Here is a 23,380-nt window from a genome sequence, read left to right as displayed (position 1 = left end):
GCTCCTCACGAATGCTAGTTCGTGATTTCACCCTTTTGATGGCAGATGTTGATCGAACTCCTTCGATCGATGTGTGCCGACTTTTTGAATGCTCTGAATCATCTGCACAGTTGCTTGAGAGGTTGATGGATCTCTCCCTAAAATTTGGTAGACTCACGACACTCGTGGCCCACCAATCTCACTTCCCGAACCCTAGGTAGAAACCCTAGGGTACACACCAAAAACCCTGCGCCCAATTTCTCTCTTTTCTTTCTTTTTCTCTCGAAAGGTTTTGGACCTTCACCTTGCGCAGAAGCCTTCCTCACGCCCCAAAGTTTCTCTCCTAAAAATTTCTACGTACGTCCCACCTTTCTCCTCTTTTTAAAACAACGTCGAACGTGTCTTATCCGCGTGAGAGGATAAAGACAAGAGGTTATACATTTGAATTCAAATCAAATTTGAATTCAAACGAAAACCAACTTATCCCTATCCTTTTGGGCATGAGAAGAGAAGGGGCGTGGCTCTTTGTGCGTGGAAAATATTTCATGAGAAACCTTTTCTCGTGTATGTAATGTGGCGCACAAAATGGATAAGGATGAAAGGGCAAGTGATAAGTTATCCATTCAAATTCAAACATGCTTTGAATTTGAATGGCTAACTAATTATTTTATCCATCCATATGGCGCACAAATGAGGGCGTGGGGAAGGATTTTGCGTGAGAAAAATTTCATGAGAAGTTTCTTCTCGTGAATTCAAATGGGTGCAAGGAAGTTGGGTGTCGCAGGGAATTTAAAACAAGGTGGTTTGATTCAAATTGAGCCAACCTAGTTTAAAATAGGTCAAGCACAATTAGACCAGATTAAACCCAACATAATTAGGCTTAATTAGGCTCAATAAAATCTTAATCAAATCAAGAATTAACTAAACCTAACCCCTGATCAAATCAGGGACTAAACCACCTTAGCGATTAGGTCAACATTTAACCTAATCGGGTCAATCCAAACTGAATCCAATTCAATTGGACTTGATCCAAAAATAATTACTTAATCAAATTGAGTTAATTAGTGATTAAATCACTAATTAAATCTCTCATAAATATTGAGTCCAAATTCGATGGGCAATCAGGCATCAGAGACCATCGATATGAAACCCTGATCAAAGAGTTCAAATTTCAAATTTAAAATTTGAAATTCAAAATTTTGACCCCGGTACCCAAAATGTGTGGAACTCATGATTAGAGAATCATAATTCTCAATCATAGAGTCCCAGATAGATAAGACTCATAATCAACCATCAGATCAGAAAGGAACCTCTAATGTGTGTGACCCCGCAGGTTCGAACCTAAGCCGGTAGCACAGGAACCAATTTCTGTACTAATCGAAGTGACCATCTAGCAATGGTACCCGATGATCGGATAGGTCGAATAATCACAATCGCAACATTCAGAACCTACGTGAATATGGTTACCATATAATTCATCCCTTTTGACCCCTGTGTTTAGGACGACTCAGGGTTAAACTGTCAACCCTGATGATATCATCTGAATCGTGCTCAACTCAATTAGTCCTGTGACTCCTCACTAGGACTACCTTGGCCAAGGTTTTGCTAAATTGAAACACGACTGTACACAGCTCCTAAACTGGAGTGGTCAATCCCATCTTGACACACGCACCGACAAGTCAAGTACTTGACTACACCCAGCAACCTTCCGTCACTGAATTAGAAATTCAGGTAGTCCAGTGCCTAAGTGCAGTGAGTTGCTTGCAAGTCACCGTGGCGGTCTCAGGTCGGAGGGATATTTATACCCATATCCCATCGGAGCAAATCTTGACAGCAGAAATAGCTCCGGAGTTGGTCACGTTCAGTGCAAATGTACCATTACATCTCACCTGTATGCCATACCAGTGTCTCCACACTCTTTGGTTATGAGGACAACCAACCCATATGGCACACAACGACCTATGCTCGATAAACGTTGTCGTCCTTGGTAACAACGTATCATTTGGTCGCGAACATGTTTAAGGACTAAGCGACAAATCCTCCTTTGTCGAGTCTAAATAGTCCTAAGGACTTCACCACAACACAGGAGTTCATTAGAAGATGAAACATTTATGATGAAAAAATACCAAAATAACTTTTATTTATTTATAATTCATGTACTAATACAAAAAGGAGCACAACCGTCAACAGGCTGACGATTGACTTTGGGACACTATTCCCAACACTTCCATCCCAAAGATCTGGTCCTAAGAAAGGCAGAAGTTTTAAAGCCTCTGAATCAAAAAAAATTATCTCCAAATTGGGAAGGATCCTACAGAATAACCAAGATACTTTGATCGGATGCATATCGGCTAGAAGCTCTTGATGGAACAACTATTCCTCAAACTTGGAATGTCGATAATTTGAAGATGTATTATCAATAAAGTTGTTCACATGTACAACATTCGGAATGAAACATTAGAATTCAGAATCGTGAAAGCTTCAATCAACTATATTTACAAAATAACATTAGACTGATGAATAATCGATCAATTTTTACTGACTACATCTCGATTTTTCATTGTAAAAAACGATATATCGATTATATCCCAATTTTTCACTGTAAAAACCGACATACCGACTATATCTCGATTTTTCACTGTAAAAACTGACTTCAGTCGAATAACTACTTATACCGACTTAGTTTTAACTAAGCAGAATATTATACCGATTCAACCCCGATCGAATCAAAATACACCGACTTGACTACGATCAGTTGAAGGATATTCGATTTACCATCGTCTATCAAATATCTAAATATACCGATTTGACTACGGTCAGTCGAAGGATATTCGACTTATCACCGTCTATCTAAATATCTAAAAGGTGTGTAAAGTATGTCGACTGACACTCAACTAACGGACAAACTCTACTATAATTATTACTGAACATCCAACTCATCAATGGATAATCGATTGTCCGACTGTGATTCCACGACATTGACTGAGCAAGTACTAAGAGAAGATTCTATACTTGAAAAGTTTCTTTCATTCATTGAAGAAAGAAAATTACAAAATTGGACCCAAGATTCGATTACAAAATTAAACTGTCTGATTACAAAAAAAAAATGTTACATCGATCACCAATCAGTTTCTTCATCACCTTGCTCTGGCATAGTCTCAGTAGTTGGAGTAGGTCCTGGTGCAGTCGGTGCATCTCCTTCAGCCGGCGCGTGCCCTCTTTAGCAGCCTCTTCTCCCAAACTAGGAGGAACAATGCTGCTCAAGTCTAAGTACAGATATAATTTTTCGACCACATCTCGGCTGTCCTCATATCCGACACAGTAGGAGACGAATCCACCCTCGAGAATCTCATCCTTAAATTCTTTCGAATCTTTGAAGTTCTCGATAGCTAGACTCAAGGCACCTCTCGCCGACTCAGCTTCAGCCTTCACAGAGGCCAACTCAACATCGGCTAGTGCCAGTCTTTCCATGGTGGCCCGATACCTACCGCGCTCTGCTTCCAGCTCTTCAATGCATTCATCTCTCTCTCCAGAGTAGACTGATGGAATATTTTTTGCTCCTGATCCAGGACTCGAGAGATGGAATGTCTGATGAGCCAACTAAAGCTTGGCTCTAGAGGACTGTAGGTCGGCTGTCATATAGGAGATTTCTTCCTGAAGCTTCTTCTTCCATTCAGTTGCCGTCTGAAGTTGTTCGACAGTAGTAGTCTTTTCGACATTGGCAGCTACCACCTTATCCATCCATGCCCAACGAAGGTCGGTAATTTTTCGATATCTGCTCTCTAAAGTGTGCATATCGTACGCCTACTGAAAAGAAAAGACAAGTCAAGTCAGATAAAAAAAAAGGAAGAGGAATGTGGAATGCCAAAAAATTACCCCAAGCATTGTCGGATAAAAGGAAGAAAATATTTTGGACACTGTCCAATTTTTTTTATTCTCCTTAGCTGTCGGGAGAAGTGCAACCTTGATGAGTCATCTGGCCAATGATGGATTGGCCAAAGCTGACTCACTGGCAGAAATTCTGATGTCAAAGAGGGTGGGGAGGCCCGCAGATGATCCATCATCAGTAGAAGAAGCCAGTGCCTTCCCTCGATCTCTAGTCGGCGATCATGCGCTTGAGATCGCCATGAAGTCAGGGCTTGACTGCGCCTGAGATCGCTCTGCTGAAGAAACGACTGACGCAGTAGTAGATTGTTCGGATTTGACCATGACTTCTGATTTAGTCCGAACCCCCACTAATGGAGTCGTTGATAGTTCTGCCGCGGCTTCTTCATCTCTCGCCGTTCCGACTCCAACAGATGGTACTTCAGTTGGAGGAAGTATTGTCGGAGCCGATAATGCTAGGACCGGCTCAGGGGCTGCTCCGATGGAATGTCGGGTTCTCTTGTGGTACCGATGGGGTATGAACCCAATTTTTTCTCGACTGTCGAGAGGATCTAGCATCGATCGCTGCCCTCTTCTTGGCAGCATGCAAGTGGATGTTGGCGACCGAAACATGTGCCCTCGTCTGTATAGCTACAATCAAAAGATAAAGATCAGTATAAAATTCAGAAGTAAACAAAAGAAAAAGTGAAGTGACCAACTATGTTATACCTAAAGAAGTTACTGAACTAAGTCTGACATCATAGAGAGCTTGTTCGGTCATCAGCTCTCGCTGTGGTGAAACTTTCATATCTTTTAGTTGGAGAAAATCTTTTCGATCGACAGTATCCACCCGACTATTCTCATTGGGGTCGATTCTTGAATCATCCCAGCACGAAGAAAAACCCCAAGGAGATGAAGAAGAAGCAAAGAAAAATTGATTCTTCGATCCATGAATGGACGATGGAAGACCGGAGATGAAAGAAAAGTCATTTCTCAGATTCAAAAATCACCAACCCTTGGCCTTGGGGTGAGGATGGAGAACAAAAAAAACCCAAAATAGAGAAGGGTGAGTATCAGTCGGGATAAGATGATATAACAAGGTGAAACTAATGATTAGCTGGATGGAGTTCGGAGCCAACTGAGCAGGACAAAGACCATAATAGTCAAAAAAATTCTGGACGAACTCTGAAATGAAAAATCGAAGACCGATCCGAAGATCCTCGATATAAAATGTAATCTGGATCGGAGGAGGAGAGTTCACCTGACCATCCATACCAAGAGCGGAAAGCTGATATTGCTCTAGGATACAATACTGTTCCCAGAGCCGTTCAACATTAGGTCCGGATAAGGAAGAAACTTCCATCTCTGGATCTGAAGGAGAATCGTCGATCAGATTCTCCAACCGACTATCCCAAGAAGATAAAGCTTTCTTACTTCTACTTGCCATTGAAAATGAGAATCAAAAAGGAAAAAGAAAATCCTAAGAGAAGGGAATGGAAACTCGACCTGGAGCTAAAGATCGCAAGAAATAAGAGAACTCGGAAAGCCTCCTAACACTGGGGCAGAACCTTCTGCTGCAAAGAAGAATGATGAATGCAAAAATAAAAAGTCCAAATGGAAGCAACTTCATATATATAGGACCCCTCAATAGTCTGGATAAAGTCACTCAAATCAGGATCTCTTCAGATATCGACACGTGGCTATATCAAGGCCGACCATTGATCAGATGGTTCGACGTACCTACTCTTAGATCATGCCATCTCACCATTATCCACATGAACAGTATAGAGCCAATGACAGCCGGACATATGGTCAAAATCTACTAGTCAGAATCAAATCGTCCGGATTCTCCAGATGCCGAATTATCTTTCCAAAATGATATCTCAATGATGATCTCACAGTTATCGAAACAATAAAATAGCTGGAGATCTCTCGTATTTCAAAAAATTATTAATACCTGCAGTCGAATCGGGGCTCGAAACAACACGTGACAACTCCTTTCGTCCAACGTGATAGATCACATGATGACATACACATCAGACCACCTTGGACTTGGGAGTGGGGGGTAACTATTGGGACAATTCAACCGACCTCTGATTCTGACTCTAAATCGGCCTCATGAACACAAAATGCCGACTAACAATCACTTGATCGATCTATAGTTGGCTATCCTCAGCCATCGATAGACTTAGCCATGACAACTCGGCTAATCTTAGACCAATGACCATTCATATATCAGAGTTACCGATCGATGTTCATTCGGATCTCCATGACTACTACCGACATACGATCGACGTACTATTATTACCGACATATAGTCGGTTTACCTGAAACTGTCAGTACAAAGAGTGCATAATGGCCAAAACATGATCAGTGGCGGGTATAACCGCCCATCGCATGATGACTGTTGGTGCAGAATTCCGCCGACGCCGGAGAAGCTGGAGTCAAAGAAATCGCATCCGCCGTTGGGACCTGCAAGGAAAGTCTAAACCGAAGTTGGGGGTACTCCGACAAGACCCTCCGACGCTCAAGTTAGTACTCTGCCTCAACAGAAATGGAGCACTCAAATGGGATTTTAGTAGAATTTCGAGATAGAGTTTAGAGCTTAGAGAAGAACTTATCTGGAGGTCCCTTTTTATAGACGGAGAGCATAACTGATTGACAGCAACATTTGCAACTGCCTGGTAGTGGGCCGTTCGGAGCCACGCGGAGTTTGTTACAAAGAGTAGTGGCGTCAGGGGGCTGTTTAGGGCCACATGGAGTTTGTTATGGAGAGCGGAGTGGTGTCCGTTATCGTGACTTGCCAGAGAGTGGTGGGGCCATGTGGAATCTGTTACAGAGAGTGGAGTGGGGTAGTGGCCATTGTCGCGACTTGCCAGAGAGTTTGGGCCTGACGGCTGAAGCTCGGCTGGGACGTCTGATGGAGCGGAATGACTCTCTGTCTCTGCAATCTAAGAGAAGCTCGGATGTTTTCGAGGTTGCTGACGAGTCCACTGTTGTCGGGTGCCTTGGGCGCTGATGCTGCAGGCGGAAGTCATCTGCTGTAGAAGCTCGGACGGGGACTTTCTGTTGGAGAAGTCCGGTAAGAGTCCGATTGCTAGAAGAGTCCATCTGAAATTTGCCTGATGTGAAAGTTCGTCTGAAGATTGTCCGTCGGAGAGGTCCGATTTCATGAGGAATCCGACAGAGGGTCGTCCGACAGTAGAGTTCGGATGGCGCTGTGGAGGTTCGTCCATTGGAGGAGTCTCGAGGACACTGGGGAAGGTCGAACGTTGGAGGAGTCCAGGATTCAATTCTGTTGTAGAAGTTCGGACGGAGTCTGACTCTTGTAGGAGTCTGAAAGGAGGCCGCTTATTGTAGAAGCTCGGACGAAGACCGATTGCCGTAGAAGCTCGAATGAAGACTTCTTGTTGTAGAAGCTCAGATGAAGTCCACTTGCAATAGAAGTCCGGAGTAGAGATCCGACTAGTGGAGCCCGTCCATTGTAGAAATTCGTCTGGAATCCATCCGCTGTAGAAGTTCGGCTGGGATCCGACTCTTGTAGGAGCTCGGATAAAATTCAGAAGGCAGTCGACCGCCGTAGAAACTTGGATGGAGTCTGGTTACTGTAGAAGTCCTGCTATTGGAGAAGCTCGGACATTGATGAAGTCCGAAAGAAGTTCGGAGTAAAGTCGTTCGTGGCTGGAAGAAATCTGGAAGAGATTCGGAGAATAGTCGATCACTGTAGAAAATCGGTTGATAGTGAAGCTCAGAAAGCATTTGGAGCAGTCCGGTAGATGAATGGAGGAGCTCATTATCGGAGAAGTCCGGATGGTATTATGGAAGTTCGGACGGTCGGAGGAGTTCAGAAAGACGCCACACAAGGTCGGAAGCCGGAAGAGCCCTGGAAGGGTCGGTCTTTTACGAACTTCGGCTGGGGTTATTTTATACCCAACAATAACATAATGTCGGAATGTGTGGGATCCATATGTCTAACCGTTACAAATAGTTACCAACTACTCGTCTATAAAAGGAGGTAAATGAACAACATTTGGTAAGATATTTCTGGACTGATACTCTGCCTCCCTAAAAATTCTATCTGCTATTCACCACTCTCTACTGACTTAAGCATCGAAGAGTCTCCGTCGGATACAACTCCAGTCAGTGAGAATTTTTTTTGCAGGTGCTTTTCTCCGACAATGGGTACAACAAGGGATTGGCCGCAACACGTTCAAGTTCTCGAACTTGTTCTAGTATTTTTTTTTTTTAATTGAATAGGAGGCAGAAGCTGCCATCCGTAATTCATTGATGAATGGATTAATTACAAGAAGTCTAGATGAGAGGCATATCGGAAGCAATTCAACAAGCGGGGGGAACTTGGACAAAAAAGCTGATGATGTACCGGCAAAACAGGGACATTACAGGTTGTTATGAAGTCTGAAATGGCAGTGAAACAGATAATACTTTTCCATTAGTTCGACGGTGTCTGAAACCATGGAACAGAGGTTTTTGTGTGATCGCATTTGTAGGGTCTGATGAAGGCCAGAGAAAGGTCCATACAACTGTAATGCTGGAAGCCCGATAAAGACCTGTTGAACTATAAGAGACTCTGTAAATTGAGTCTTTCTTCTGTAATTCCAGGAATGCTGTAGATTTCTTTTAGGTTTCTGCCACATTAGTAGAAGTCGGTTGGGGTTGTTGTCCCTAACGCTCCTGCATCTCAAAGATCACCCATTTGCAGAAGTCTCCTAGAAGAACCTGTATGTATCCAGGATCTGATGTGGGCTATGCTTTGCTGTTCTAGTAGTTGTTAAAATTTAAAAGTGCTATATATCACTTTTTCTTTGACCAATTTATAAAATATCCAAATATTCTATGTTGAAAATATCCTAGAGCAAATATTCTAGCTACTTGCACGTTCTTCCTTCTTGCCGATAGGAACATGAGAAGTACATTAAACATGTTAATAAAAATATCAATTTATTAATTTATTTATTTTTATTTTTAGAAATTGATGCTTCTATTGATCTTTTGCAGAAAAGATAGCTGTCAATGAAAAGAGCTCGATTCAAGGTTAGAATGATTCAAATTTGGAGCAAATCGGATTTAAAATGGATCCTAATTTGAGAGACAAAGACAAGCTCAAATTCAAATCAAATTGAGCTCAAAACCATTCCAAAATCAAGTCAAAATGGCTCGAACTCGAACCCAATTAGCCGGCTGATGCACGGTGGACCGACCATTCGGTCCAGGAATTTAATAGCGCGGTCCATAGAATTTTTCGTGCATAGTCACGGCGCATGGAGTAGGCTGAGGTTTTGCACTGACAGACGGCCCAAATTGGATTTCGAGGTTGATCGGATGGTCTTGGGAGTTGTCAGTCGAGAGAATAACTTCTGTTGCACGATTCGATGGCCCAGCACGCTCCAAACCGAGATCCAATAGCTGAGATTGATTCTGACGGTGAATAGAGTTCTGAAGCTTTCCTATGTGCTGATCAATGAGCGGGATTTGATTTGAATACGTTTTCAGGCCGTTTGATTAACATCCGATGGCTGGCAGGGGTCTACGAGTTTAACAATGATTAAAAGTCCGATCTTAACTCAAATTGAGCCCAGTTTTCACCAATAAACCAAAAAATCGTGGAGAATTTATGGAGAAGTGAGCAGCAGCAAGCAAGCAGCAGAGAGCATCTATCTTCAACTTTTTATTCTCTTTTTATTTTAAAACTTTTGTAAAGGTTTTGAGAGAGAAAAAAAGCGTGGTTGCCAGGATGATTCTTCTTCTTCCTTTCGTGAAGATGATGCTTGCAGACATCATGCGTGGCTAAACTCTGAGTCTCCAAAGAGTAGATGAGATTTTCTTTTAATATTTATATTTTAGTTTCTTTATTATGCAATTAAGCTTGATTGTAATGATTTTTTTTCATGAATAAATTTTTTTTTCATTACTTCAAAAATTGTGCTTTTACTTTGAACTATAATTTAGATCTTTGAATATCCTATGGCTACATAGAGACAAGTGATGATCTAAGAGTACGATTTGTACTCAGCGAGATAAACTATGATCAGGATCTGATTATAGGATATTTTATTTATTTTTATGATTTGATATTTAGAATAATCTATGACTACGTAGGACAGATCGAGGTACTACGATTTGTACTCAGTGAAATAGATTATGATCGGAGATCAATTAAAATTTTAATAATTATATAATAAAAATTAATTTATATTTCATTAAAAAAATTGAATTGAAATCCTGAGACATCTTTCTTATTTGCTTGCTTGTTAATCACAATCTCAATTTAATTGAAACTTTTGCTTTCTTTTAACCAAATTTTATTCTTTCTTATTGCAATCTAATTTACATTCTTAGGATTTTTATTTAAAAGTGAATATAACCCCATTGATCCCTGTGGATTCGACCTTAACTCACTACTATCTGATAGTTTTGAGTTAGTGATTTATTTTTGATGCCTACGACAACAATCAAATTTTGACGCTATTGTCGGAGACTATTGGTACAGTTAGTTCATAAAAAAAATCAAAATAATTTTTTTTTCTAGCTAGATTATTTTATTTACATGCTTAGAAATATTTTCTGCTTCTATAGCCTAGTAATTTACTACTTCTTATAATTTAGAGAAATTTACTGCTCTAATAGTAGATTTCATTTTTTCTTTATTTGCAGATTATCTACTTGCTTTTTAATCTTAGCATAATTTACTTTTCATTTAGGTAGATTCACTCGATCCTTTTACATCTAATTAACCTAATTTAAAACTACCTTTTATTCTTTTTACTTTAGATAACATAACATAAAAGGAAAACAAAGACACCACATAACACTTAACTAAAATAGAAAAATTAATTAAACCTTAAAAGCTTCTTATTTGTATCGGATATCTTTTCTTTTTGCATTGCATATTTTCATAAAATATTTTAAGAACGCAAACCATAATCAACATAAGATGGAGATTTCACTATCCTTTTTTGGCCTCCAAACCATCACCCTTCATATTGCATTGACTCAAGTCTTTAATCTAAAATCAATTAGACGTTGGCCCCTAAAGACTCTCGATCTCAATAGGACAAGAAATCCTAAGAGTTGGATCGGATTAGGATTAGTTATTTAAATTGATGTCTAGGCAAGTGGTTCAGAAATAAAATTTTGAAAGAAAATAGTTCTTTAATTGGTTTCGTTCATTGATTTGACCAACTTAGTTGGTGTTTAAAGAAAGCAACAGGGAGATCCCCATCAATCTTATACTTATCTGACCAATAGAGTGGCTAATCTTATACTTGGAGTGCTCGGAGGTGACCTTGAAACAGTTAGAAGCTGTCTAGATCTAGGATAATCTTTAGTTAGGATTGATTGCAAAACTTGCTTGCTATTGAAAATTTTAATCTAATTAAAAGCACTCTTCTCTATCGTCTCTAGATTTAGGACTCCTTAGGCCCTTTTTTTTAGAACTTTTTTCTCTTTTCTTCTCTTTTTCTTCTTTTCTCTTCCCAAAAGAAAACTTGTTGAAATTTGAACTCGGTTTGATCTTATGGGTGTATGCTAGGATGTCAATCATTACAACCTAATTTGTACCCATTAGACCTAAAACTAAAAAAAATGATCAGAACAAACTGAGTCAAAACCATGGACCCAAACAAGAGACTGACCTACCACGGCAATTGAAGGAGTACTTTACTCCTTCAACCTACACCTACTCACCATGTATTTAGCCTCCTTCTATGGAAGCAGTACAATATGAAATCCAGTCCAGCATTATTCAAATACTACCATCTTTCTATGGACTGTCGAATGAGGACCCTTACAAATACTTGGATGAATTTTTTGAGATATGCTCCACTATCAAAATCCAAAATTTCTCTGATGATGCCTTTAGGTTAAAATTGTTTCTATTTTTTTTTAAGGACAAGGCCAAATATTGGCTAAACTCTTTAGATTCGGTAAATATTTTAACCTGGGATCAACTTTAGAGAGAATTTCTCAAGAAGTACTTTCCTATAAGAAAGACAAATCAAATTAGAAAAGCCATTACCAGTTTTTCTCAGATGAATGGAAAAATATTCCACGAGACTTGGGAGAGGCTTAAAGACCAAATTTGTATATGTCCACACCATGCCTACCTAAATGACAACTAGTCTAGTGCTTTTACGATGGTCTATCAGAAAAGTGCTGACAGATGGTTGATGCCTCGTGTGGTGGAACATTCATGCTCAAAAATGAACATGAGGCCTAGCAATTGTTCGAGACCCTTAGCAAAAATTTCCTACACCACATGTCTGCCACCGTAGAGACACTCCCATGATTAGACCAAAAAGAGGTGAATTTATAAGGTAGGCCATTCCATAGATATCCATAGCAAGGTAGATGAATTGTCACAAAAACTCAGCAAGATGGATGAATTAACACAAAAACTCAATTGACTACTGCAAGTCGGGCAGATCACCTCTTCCCAATCCACACAAGTCCAACATATCTATGCCATTTGCTCAAGCCCAATCCACTTCATTACTGAATGTCTAGCTGCATCCTAATTTTTTAAGTTCGTACATGAGCAAGTCCAGCAAGCTCAAGTCCAACCAGCTCGTAGATCAGAAAATGATCCATATTCAAACACATATAACCTTGACTAGAGAAGCCATCCAAATTTTTTTTGGAGACCACAACTAGGGGCTGGCCCTGCACCTAACTATCAGGACCTTACATATAGGTAAGGACCATACTACCATAATGCCCTGCAACCTTCCACCACTACACATAGTTCAACTTTTGAGGAGAAGGTCTTGAAAGTGCTAGAACGATTGGAAGTCAATACCTAGACCCTTCACTCCCACACGCAATCAATTACTAAGCTAGAGGCCCAAATATATCAATTAGCTATAGCCTTCAGTAGAAGAGAGGAGAGATAACTGCCCAGCCAACCCATAAGCAATCTTAGGGGGCAGTATATGGCTGAAAGCTTGAATGTCTATGAAACTTTTCTAAGCAAATTAAATCTATGATGACCCTTAGAAGTGGAAAGGTCTTAGAATGGTTAGAAAGAGCCAACACGTTAGGAATCCAAATTTAGATCAAATTACCTGACAATAAGGAAGACCCCAAAGAGAGGGATAAACCAATTTCCTCAGCACCTATACTTAGAGTTCCATTCCCAAGTGCCCTAGAAATATCTCTATCTTCAGAAAAAATGGGGGTCAAGATGAAGAAAATGTTTGAACTATTTAAACAAGTCCATATCAACCTTCCTCTTTTAGATGCCATCAAACAGGTCTCGATCTATGTCAAGTTTTTGAAAGATTTGTGCATACAAAAATAAAAATTTAAAGCACACATCCCTAAGAAAGTCCATCTAACTGAACGAGCCAGCTCAGTCTTCCAATATGCCACACTACCCAAACTTAAGACCTGGTGCCTCTACTATCTTCTGTGTCATAGATGGCCTGGCTGTAAAAAAAGTCTTATTAGATCTAGGGTGAGTGTCAACCTTCTTTCAGGCTTAGTTTATAAACTTTTCAATTTTGAAGAATTGAAATCCACATCAGTTACCTTACAATTAGCTGATAGATCCGTTAAGGTACCCTTTGGGATGATTGAGGATGTGTTGATCAAGGTGGATGAGTTTTACTTTTCCATAGACTTTCTTGTTTTGGAGATGGAATCTGAAAGCGATCCTAGCCAAATCCCAATCATTTTAGGCCGACCCTTTCTCGCAACAGCCAACGCATGCATTAACTATAAGATGGGAGCCATGGACGTATCGTTTGGGAATAAAAAGCTAAGGTTGAATGTGTTCAATGCTATCATGGGATCTCAAAGTGAAGAGTTTAGTAAAGTAAACGTACTAGAGGGACTTATAAAGAAGCCACCCCTATCATACCCTCACAAGACCTTCTATAAGCCTATATAGCTCATTTTGATATAGACAACTTTGACATAGATGGGTACATAGAAGAAGTAAATGCCCTATTAGAGCCATCTATTTTCGCTCCTCCATGGACCAAGAAATATGAGCAAATGCTCCTTCCCTCTATCACACCAATAGTTTCTTCATTAAAAACCCCACCTACATCAGACCAAAAGCCATTCCTAGTCATGTTAAAAGATCCATTCCTGGAGCCTAAAGTAACTTCTAACCAGAAAGCCCAAATTGTAGGTATACAAAGAGAAGATGAAAAAGTCATTAGAAGGACAATCACTAACCCAACAATGGACTGCTCATCCAAGTGCTACCTCCAGAACTAAATACTACAGTCATTAAGCAAGTTAGACTTGAAAATCCTACTGAGGATCCTTCACATAAATTTTTGAACTATATGGGCATAGATGGCGAAGAGAAGCTGAGTAATCTATTAGACCCACTATGGATAACAAAGCAGGAGCTATTTTTAGAATCATCTAGTATTATCTTAGCCCTTGCACTAGAATCAACACCTACCTTGCAACCCAAGCCACTTTTTGCTAATCATAATCCGAATATATGTCATCAAAAAAATTTAGTGTGGACCATCACCGATCGGACTTCATCCAACCATCTGCCATGGCTAAGTATACCTATCAACTTGGTAGAACCAATATATGCATGATAATGAGCTTCACAAGGTCTAGCTGAAGATGTTTAACTTAGTGCTTGTTGGGAGGCAACCCAATTTTTTATATTTTATTTTTTTTATTCTTTTTAGTGGATTTAGGACTTACTTCAGGATTATCGAAGCTAAGTTGGGGGGAGACCTACATCTGCTGTCTTAAAGCCCAGGCTGAACCACAATAAATTAAGCTCAAATGAATTCCTTCCTTTTTTTTCTTTTTACTTATCACATTCTATTTCTCTCCTTCATTGAGGATAATGTCGTTTAAGTTGGGAGGAAGGAGAAAATTAATTTAATTAAGTCCTGGAGTATGATTAGAAATAATTAGTTTTGTGTATTCAAATTTTATCTCGATTTGAAGTTAATTAGGCACCCTAATCAATGAGTGATTAACGGTCTAGATAATTTTAGAGATACTAAGGGGCAAATTATTAAAAAAATCCAATGAATGGTAGGATTTAGATTAGAAAAATTCTTTTGGAGAATTCTAGAATGTTCTGTCCATTGATCTCGATAAAGAATCTACTTTATAGGGGTACGAGTGGAAAGATTAAAGTATGCAAAAAGTCTATCTTAATAAAATAGATTTTTAGCATTTGTCATTGAGTAATCAGGTCTTTTCATCTAAGAAAGTGTTGTTGTTCGCATCAAAAGGTGAGAATGTGAAGAAATCTCTTGTAGAGTCAGTCTTAACTCATAATTTTTTTGACTGAGTCAGTAAGTTTGAGGATGTTCTATACCTAATTTTCTAAAGCTAACTAATTTGGGAGTCATTAGCCTAAAGCTCATTACAAGAGTCAATTAGAAAGTTTAAGGAGTTAGGACATTGCACTGACTATATGTATAAATATTCAAAAAAAAAAAAAATAAAGGGACTAAACTGCAAAAACATACTACACCAAACTACAGCAAGTTAAAGGATTTAAAGAGTGAGGTGGGAAGTTGGTGAAGGAAAAATTTTAAAAATTTTTATGGGCTTCACTCAACCACTAATTGGATTGAATTAATAATCTAATGAAGTACTTCTTTAATGGTCTAACTGGATATCAGTAGTCTTTAGGAGTGTCTAAAATAACTGTCAATTCAAGGATAATTTGGTACACATTACTGATTTACATATTTTACTTAAAGATGAGCAAAGTTCAAATTGAGAGGTGTAATAAATACATTAAACATATTAATAAAACCATCAATTTATTAATTAATTCATCTTTATTTTTAGAAATTGATGCTTCTATTGATCTTTTGCAGGAAAGATGGTTGTTAATGAAAAGAACTTGATTCAAGGGTTAGAATGATTCAAATTTAGAGCAAATCGGAGTCAAAATAGATCTCAATTGAGAGACAAAGACAAACTCAAATCTAAGCTAAATTAGGCTCAAAATCAGCCCAAAATCAAGTCAAAATGGCTTGAACCAGAACCCAATTAGCCAGCTGGTGCATGGTGGACCGACTGCTTGGTCCACGAATTCAATAGCGTAGTCCATAGAATATTTTACCTATTGGAAAATGTGTCCTAAAATCAATCATCTAAGTAGGTCGCTGTATGCCATATGCGTTGGTTGTTCTCGTAACTAAGTGGTGTGGAGACACTAGTATGGCATCCAGATGAGATATAAGAGTATATTTGCATTGAACGTGATCAATGTAATACTCTACTATCAAGAGTAGTTAGCTAAGATCAATGGGTATAAGTGTCCCTCCGACTTGAGATCACCACGGTGACTTGCAAGCAACTCACTGTGCTTTGGTGCCAGACTGTCTGTATTTTTAATATAGGTTCGAAAGATTTTTGGGTACAGATAAGTACTTGTGAAATCAGTGTGTGAGTCAAAATGGGATTGACCACTCCTGATTAACTTCAGGAAGAGAATGTCTCACTGTGTTTCAATTTAGCAAAACCTAAGTCTGGGTAATCCTCGTGAGGAGTCACGAGATTTGCAAAATTTTGAGATGCAATAGAGATGACTTATATGAGTGTTGACAGCATACTCGAAATCGTCTTGAGCATTATTGATCAAAAGGATAAATTATACGGCAACCATAGGTCAGGGTTCTTAGAATGTTACTTTGCATACATTCGACCTATCTGGACGTCGGAAACCATTGCTAGATGGTTACTTCGACTGATACAAAAATTGATTTCTATGCTATTGAGTTAGGTTCGAACCTATTAAGTCACACACATAAGAAGTTGTAACCTAATCAGATGGTTAATCGATGATTGAGAATCGTTCTTAGGTTAAACGATCAATGTGATTGATGTTTGACCTAATGTAAGTGTTGCAGGAGGATCGATTAGCAATTGGATTGCTAATTGGCTCAATCTGATTGAGCAATTAGGCTGAGATCAAGTCTAAATGAATTTAATTCAATTATAATTAATTTAGATTTAATTAAATTAAGTCTAATTAGTTTATTGGATAAGCCAATTGCAAGGGAGAACAAGTCCCTGTTCGACTAGGACTTGTATGCACCTAATTTTAATTAAGTTAGAATTTAAATCAGAATTAAATATGATTTAATCTGATTTAATTAGACTTTTAGTTAGACTAGGATCATCATTAATTAAATTATAATTAATTTAGATTGGGTTCAAAGTGTTTGACCTAATCTACATAAGAATCCTAGTTAGACCAGGATTTCATATCATCTCTTGCGCCACCTAAGAAACTCCAAGCCTACGCCATATATTAATTTTTAGATAATTTTTCTATGATATCCACATCTAAGGAATATAATCTCACACCACTTATTCTAGAGATTTGAATCAAATTTGATTTGATTCAATATGAAAAGTGATTTGGTTTATTATGGAAGGTGGTTTAGGTTTATTTCTTTTTTGAAAGAGTCCCTCTTCACAAGGACTCTTCCCTCCTCTCTTGAGCCAACTTTCTCCAAGCCTATCCTATCATTTTATCACCCCTTTTAAGCATCTTATCCTGATCTCCACAAAATTTATAAGGGAGGGGGCGTCCAAGAGTTGGACGCCCCATGGACTTCTTGTTGATTAGGTCTTTGGACCTAATCTGCCATATAAAAATTTGCCACCCCATATGCTATGAAATATGAGTCAAAAATTTATGGTTTTTAAGATAGAAATAGCAGAGGAGAAAGAGGATGGTATGGGTAGTTTGAGGTGCCATTATCCTTGGAGGGGAGTCTTCAATCAAGAGATCAAAGGTTGATATCTTGTAAAGAGAAAGGTAAGAGAAAAGATTGTCTTCTCTAATTATTTTTCTTTCATATTATTCTCTCTTTGTTTTTTATATTTTTTATGTGATAAAATTTGAGAGAGAAAGAGGATGGAATGGGTGGTTTGAGGTATCAAATTTCTTGAAGAAGAGACTTCTATCAAAAGATCAAAAATTGATGTCTTGTAGAAACAAAAGGTAAGAGAGAAGATGTTTTTCTCTTATTATTTTTCTTTTCAGCTTATTTTCTCTTTATTTTATATTTTTATGTGATAAAAATCTGAGAGAGAGAGAGAGGGGTGGCATGGTGGATTATGCTCCAATGAGTTGGAGCATGGTGATCTAATTTTGGACATGATCTGATCATATTCTGATGAGAGAAGAAAAAGAAAAGAAGGTCTTTTCTTAAGATTTTTTTAGAACCTTTCTTCTCCATAAATCATGAGATTTTTCTATGAAAAAATCAGATATCATAAGATCTGAAAATTTGAGAAATATCTAGAGAAGAAGGTCTTCTCATGTCCTAGCATAGAGATGTTCTCAGGACATCAATCGTTGATGTACTGAAAGAGAAGATCTATCTTCTCTTAGGACCCTTTTCTTTAACATATTATTTCTAATTTTAGGGAGGTCAAAAAGTTTGACTTCTCCTTATTCCTCCTCATATTCTTCATCTCTTGGAATGTCCAGAGATCCGAAGAATATTTTTTAGATTAACCATCCGAAGGGATCTGTAAGAAGCTAGTGCTTTGAGCGGATCTTCGTTCGACGAACCTTCGATTTTGTTGCAGTCTCATGTGGATCACCTGTAGAGGTCAGACGCATGTCGGCTCCAAAGAAATAAAAAAAATCAATCGCAAACTTTTTCACCCACATAAAGGTAAGAAATCTGATCTCTTCTCTTATTTAGATGTGATCTAGGTTTTAGATCTAAAACTGTTTTAGATCTAGGGTATTGATTTGATCAATACCAAAGTTTTATTTTTTGATTTATAAATATAATATGACATATTATAGATCCTAATTATAGGTTTAGTAATCTGATTACATACATTTATATATTAAATTATTTAATTTAATATTCTGCTGCATTATATTTCAAAATTATTTTGAAATTCATGCATGAAACCCTGCACCTTTTCTAACAGTGGTATCAGAGCATTTAGGTTCTTTTATAATATATTCATAATTGTATTAACATAAATCTAAAAAATAAAATAATGATCGTACGGACTGTAAGTTGTCCTGCTGTAAGGTTTATCCTTACAGTGCAAAGGTTATCCTGGTACGTTGCATCTAAAAAATTTAAAAGAGTTTAAATAAATCTTTCATGAATTTTTAGATTAGGTCTATTTTATTTTATAAAATTTTATGTAATGTACATAGATTAAAATTAGCCAAGAACAAGATCCTGCGAAGGTTCTGTTTGCTTATCGGCCAGCTCGACCAGCAATCCAGCTTGACTGAAATGTTGGCTCAACTATTTTTCTGACTGATTTTAATTGTTAGTGTTTGTTAGTGAAATAAGCTGACCCATTTTTGAAATGATCGACTTATTTAGTGAAACAAATTAGATTGTATTAAACCTTTCAAAAATTGAAAATAGATTTCAAAATGCCGAACCCCAACCCTCAGCCATGAACTTAATTAAAAGAATTAAGTGATTGTTTAGGATCTAGGTTTGTGATTTAAAGATCCTAAGATAATTTCATAAAACATGGGTTAAAGGGTAATGGGTTAGCTTTGATCAGGTCATTAATGGGTTAGACCTAGGGTTAGATTAAATATGGACTAAGTTAAGAAATTGATCAAACCTAATTAAAAGTTAATTAGGATTAGGTCATTTCTATAGATCACTTCAATAGTTGTAGTTGATCAAAGTCCATATCTAACAAATAGACACTGATCGTGGCTCAGCGGCTGAGCCCGAGTCTTTAGGCAGGCCAAATCAAAACTGATAAATAGTTGGTGTCTAAGGTAAACCTGATCGATGATTTTTAATTGGGAGCCCACTTACCTGGTCATTTCTTATGGTGTCTAAGGCAAGCTTAGGCAGACCCTCCCATCGATCATACTTACTTGGTCAATGTGTTAATCAGGTCTTGATTAGGTTGCTCATTGATTCGTGCTAACCCATGTCACATAGAAAATCAGTGAGTCTGATTTCATTCAGTGAGATTGATCTAAGTGCCCAGGGATCAAATTTGATCCTAGTCCTTGTTAATGACTTGAGAAGTCAGTGGGAGGACTTGACTTGATGAAATCAGTGAGAGCAAATTGATCCATGTCCTTTCTATCCTTAAATCACTAATAATTTTAAATCTTCTAAAATTATTAGGTCCTTAAAATGACAAAATTATGGAGATAACTGAGTCATAACCTCCCATTAAAGTATTTGATAATGGGTCCATTAACTCAATAATCATTACAGACCCAAAGGCCTGGTGCTTGTTGACTAATAGAATTATCACTCATCATATGATGACTTGAAAGTGTCTCTCTAATGGTGGTTAGATTAGCCAACTAAAGTTGGGCTTAATCATTCATTGGTTAGATGCACTAAGTATGATCATGTTAATGGTTGGACCTAACCGGATCCTTACAGTGGAGGCCAATGCCTACTGATTAGGTTTCTAGGACAAAATTAAATTACTAAAAGTTGTTTGGAAAATAATTGGTTAATGAACCTATCCGTAGATGCAGATGGGTTGGTCGACTAAAGTCGGACTTGTCTGTAGTCTATGTGGATTCTAATACCTACTAGAAATTAAAGTAATTTTCTGAATTGGAGGTAGAGGCTACCAATTTGAACAAAATAGTGGAAGAACCTTGAGACTAAAGTCTAAGTCTCTAGGAAAAAGCTTAAAATAATTCATATACATTAGGTCATTGTTCTCTTTTCTCAAAATAAAGCTAAACCTTAATTGCTCAAATTACTGTTAGACAGTGATGACTTATGGGATCCAACTTCGTTAATTAGTATTGAAAGTTGAATTTGGTTCAGCAGTATGAATGGGTTCGTATTGGGCTTCTTAGTCTAGTCAAAATAATTAGTCTAAAATCGATCCAAATCAGGCATGTTGCTTCTACTGTAAGAAGCAGGATCATAAGAAGAAGAATTATCTTGCTTTCCTTGACCATAATAGGCTGAACAAGAGAAAGGAGCAAGAGTTGCTCATCAAGGATGTTATATAATAACACCTTAAAGTTTCTCCATGTAATTCTACTATCTAGGTATTAGATATCGATGGTCTTATGCAATTTGTTGCTAGTAAGTGGAATGTTTAAAAATGATGAGAAATTCTTGAATGTTAGGGATGGAAGTCTTATTCCAATTCTAACTTTAAGAATTATAGAGCTTATTTTCAAATATTATCATTTAGAGTTGTTGGTGCAAAAATTCGCCTGCGTCGGAGAAGCTGGAGTGAGGGAGTCGCGGTGCCGTCGGAACCTGCAAAGAAAGTCTAAATCGGAGTTGGGGGTGCTCCGGCAAGACCCTCCGATGCTCAAGTCAGTTCTCTGCCTCAACAAGAATGGAGTACTCAAATGAAAATTTTAGCAGAATTTTTGAGATAGAAATTAGAGCTTAGAGAATAACGTATCTGGGGTCCCTCTTTTATAGGCGGAGGGTGTAACAGACTGATAGCGATGTTTGTAACCGTTGACAGTGGGCCGCTCGGGGCCAAAAGGAGTTTGTTATTAAGAGTAGTGGAGTGAAATCATGGCCATCACCGTGGCCTGCACGCGGAGCCTGTCGCGGGGAGTGGAGCGGCGTCCGTTGTCGCGACTTGCCAGAGAGTGGAGGAGCCGCACGAATCCATCACAGGAAGTGGAGCAGAGTCGTGGCCATTACTGTGGCCTGCCAGGGAGTGGTGGAGCCGCGCAGTATCCGTTGTAGGAAGTGGAGCAGAGTTGTGGCCATTACTGTGGCCTGTCAGGGAGTCCAGGCCTGTCGGCCGAAGCTCGATTGAAGCGTCTGGCGGAGAGAGATAGCTATCCATCTGAGAGGAGCTTGGATGTTGCTGGCGAGCCTTCTATCATTGGGTGCTGTTGGGCGTTAATACTATAGGCGAGGGCCATCCGCTGTAGGAGCTCAGTCAGAGGCTTTCGCAGATGAAGTTCGGTTTCACGCAGAATTCGGCAAAGGGTCGACCGGCAGCAGATGTCGGATAGCGCTGGAGAGGTTCATCCGCTGGAGGGGTCCAGCTGCTGGAATCCATGTGCCGTAGGAGTTCGTCCGGAGTCTATCCACTACAGGAGTTCGGTCGGAGTCCGATCTCCGTAGAAGCTCGGATGGGGATCATTTGTTAGGAGAACTCGGCTGAGGCCTGCCTGCAATGGAGATCCGGAAAGAATGCATCCACAATGGGAGCTCGGGTAAAGGCTTACAGTGAAAATCCGATGCGGACCACTCGTAGTAGAAATTTGAAGTAGACCGCTTGTAGCAGAAGCTCGGGGTAGATCGCTTGCGGTAGAAGTTCGGAGTCCGACCCCCATAGGAGTTTGGATGAGATCTACCTGCAACAGGAGTTCTAGGCAGAAGTCTGGCTCCTGTAGGAGTCCGGATGAAGACTACCTGCGGTCGGAGTTCGAGGAAGAAGTCCGACTCCCGTAGGAGTCCGGATGAAGTCTTCCTGCAGTCGGAGTCGGGGATGAAGTCCGGCTCCCGTAGGAGTCTGGATGAAGTCTTCCTGCAGCCGGAGTCAGGGATGAAGTCCGGCTCCCGTAGGAGTCCGGATGAAGTCTTCCTGCAGCCGGAGTCGGGGATGAAGTCCGACTCCCGTAGAAGTTCGGATGAAGTCTTCCTGCAGCCGAAGTCGGGGATGAAGTCCGGCTCCCGTAGGAGTCCAGATGAAGTCTTCCTGCAGTCGGAGTCGGGGATGAAGTCCGGCTCCTGTAGGAGTCCGGATGAAGTCTTCCTGCAGTCGAAGTCGGAGATGAAGTCCGACTCCCGTAGGAGTCCGGATGAAGTCTTCCTGCAGCCGGAGTCGGGGACGAAGTCCGGCTCCCGTAGGAGTCCGGATGAAGTCTTCCTGCAGTCGGAGTCGGGGATGAAGTCCAGCTCCCGTAGGAGTCCAGATGAAGTCTTCCTGCAGTCAGAGTCGGGGATGAAGTCCGACTCCCGTAGGAGTCCGGATGAAGTCTTCCTGCAGTCAGAGTCGGGGACGAAGTCCGGCTCCCGTAGGAGTCCGGACGAAGTCTTCCTACAGCCGGAGTCGGGGATGAAGTCCGGCTCCCGTAGGAGTTCGGACGAAGTCTTCCTACAGTCAGAGTCGGGGACGAAGTCCAGCTCCCGTAGGAGTCCGGATGAAGTCTTCCTGCGGCCGGAGTCGGGGATGAAGTTCGGCTCCCGTAGGAGTCCGGATGAAGTCTTCCTGCAGTCAGAGTCGGGGACGAAGTCTGGCTCCCGTAGGAGTCCGGACGAAGTCTTTCTGCAGCCGGAGTCGGGGACGAAGTCTGGCTCCCATAGGAGTCCGGATGAAGTCTTCCTACAGCCGGAGTCAGGGATGAAGTCCGGCTCCCGTAGGAGTCCGGATGAAGTCTTCCTGCAGTCGGAGTCCGGGACGAAGTCCGGCTCCCGTAGGAGTCCGGACGAAGTCTTCCTGCAGTCAGAGTCGGGGACGAAGTCTTCCTGCAGTCGGAGTCGAGGATGAAGTCCGGCTCCCGTAGGAGTCCGGATGAAGTCTTCCTGCAATCGGAGTCGGGGATGAAGTCCGGCTCCCGTAGGAGTCCAGATGAAGTCTAGAAGGTGGTCGA

General features: G+C 39.9%; 1 non-coding gene across 1 annotated transcript; it reads right to left on the bottom strand.

Annotated features, from left to right (window-relative positions):
* Positions 1-11,858: 11,858 nt before the first annotated feature.
* Positions 11,859-11,965, bottom strand: LOC114913187 (small nucleolar RNA R71). The gene has a single exon (XR_003799231.1). It is a non-coding gene; the product is annotated as a small nucleolar RNA R71 (small nucleolar RNA).
* Positions 11,966-23,380: the final 11,415 nt, after the last annotated feature.

Source organism: Elaeis guineensis, chromosome 7 (assembly GCF_000442705.2).
Source record: "Elaeis guineensis isolate ETL-2024a chromosome 7, EG11, whole genome shotgun sequence".
Taxonomy (NCBI): domain Eukaryota; kingdom Viridiplantae; phylum Streptophyta; class Magnoliopsida; order Arecales; family Arecaceae; genus Elaeis; species Elaeis guineensis.
Note: the sequence above shows the minus strand (reverse complement) of the source record. Positions and strands in the feature narration are given on the sequence as shown.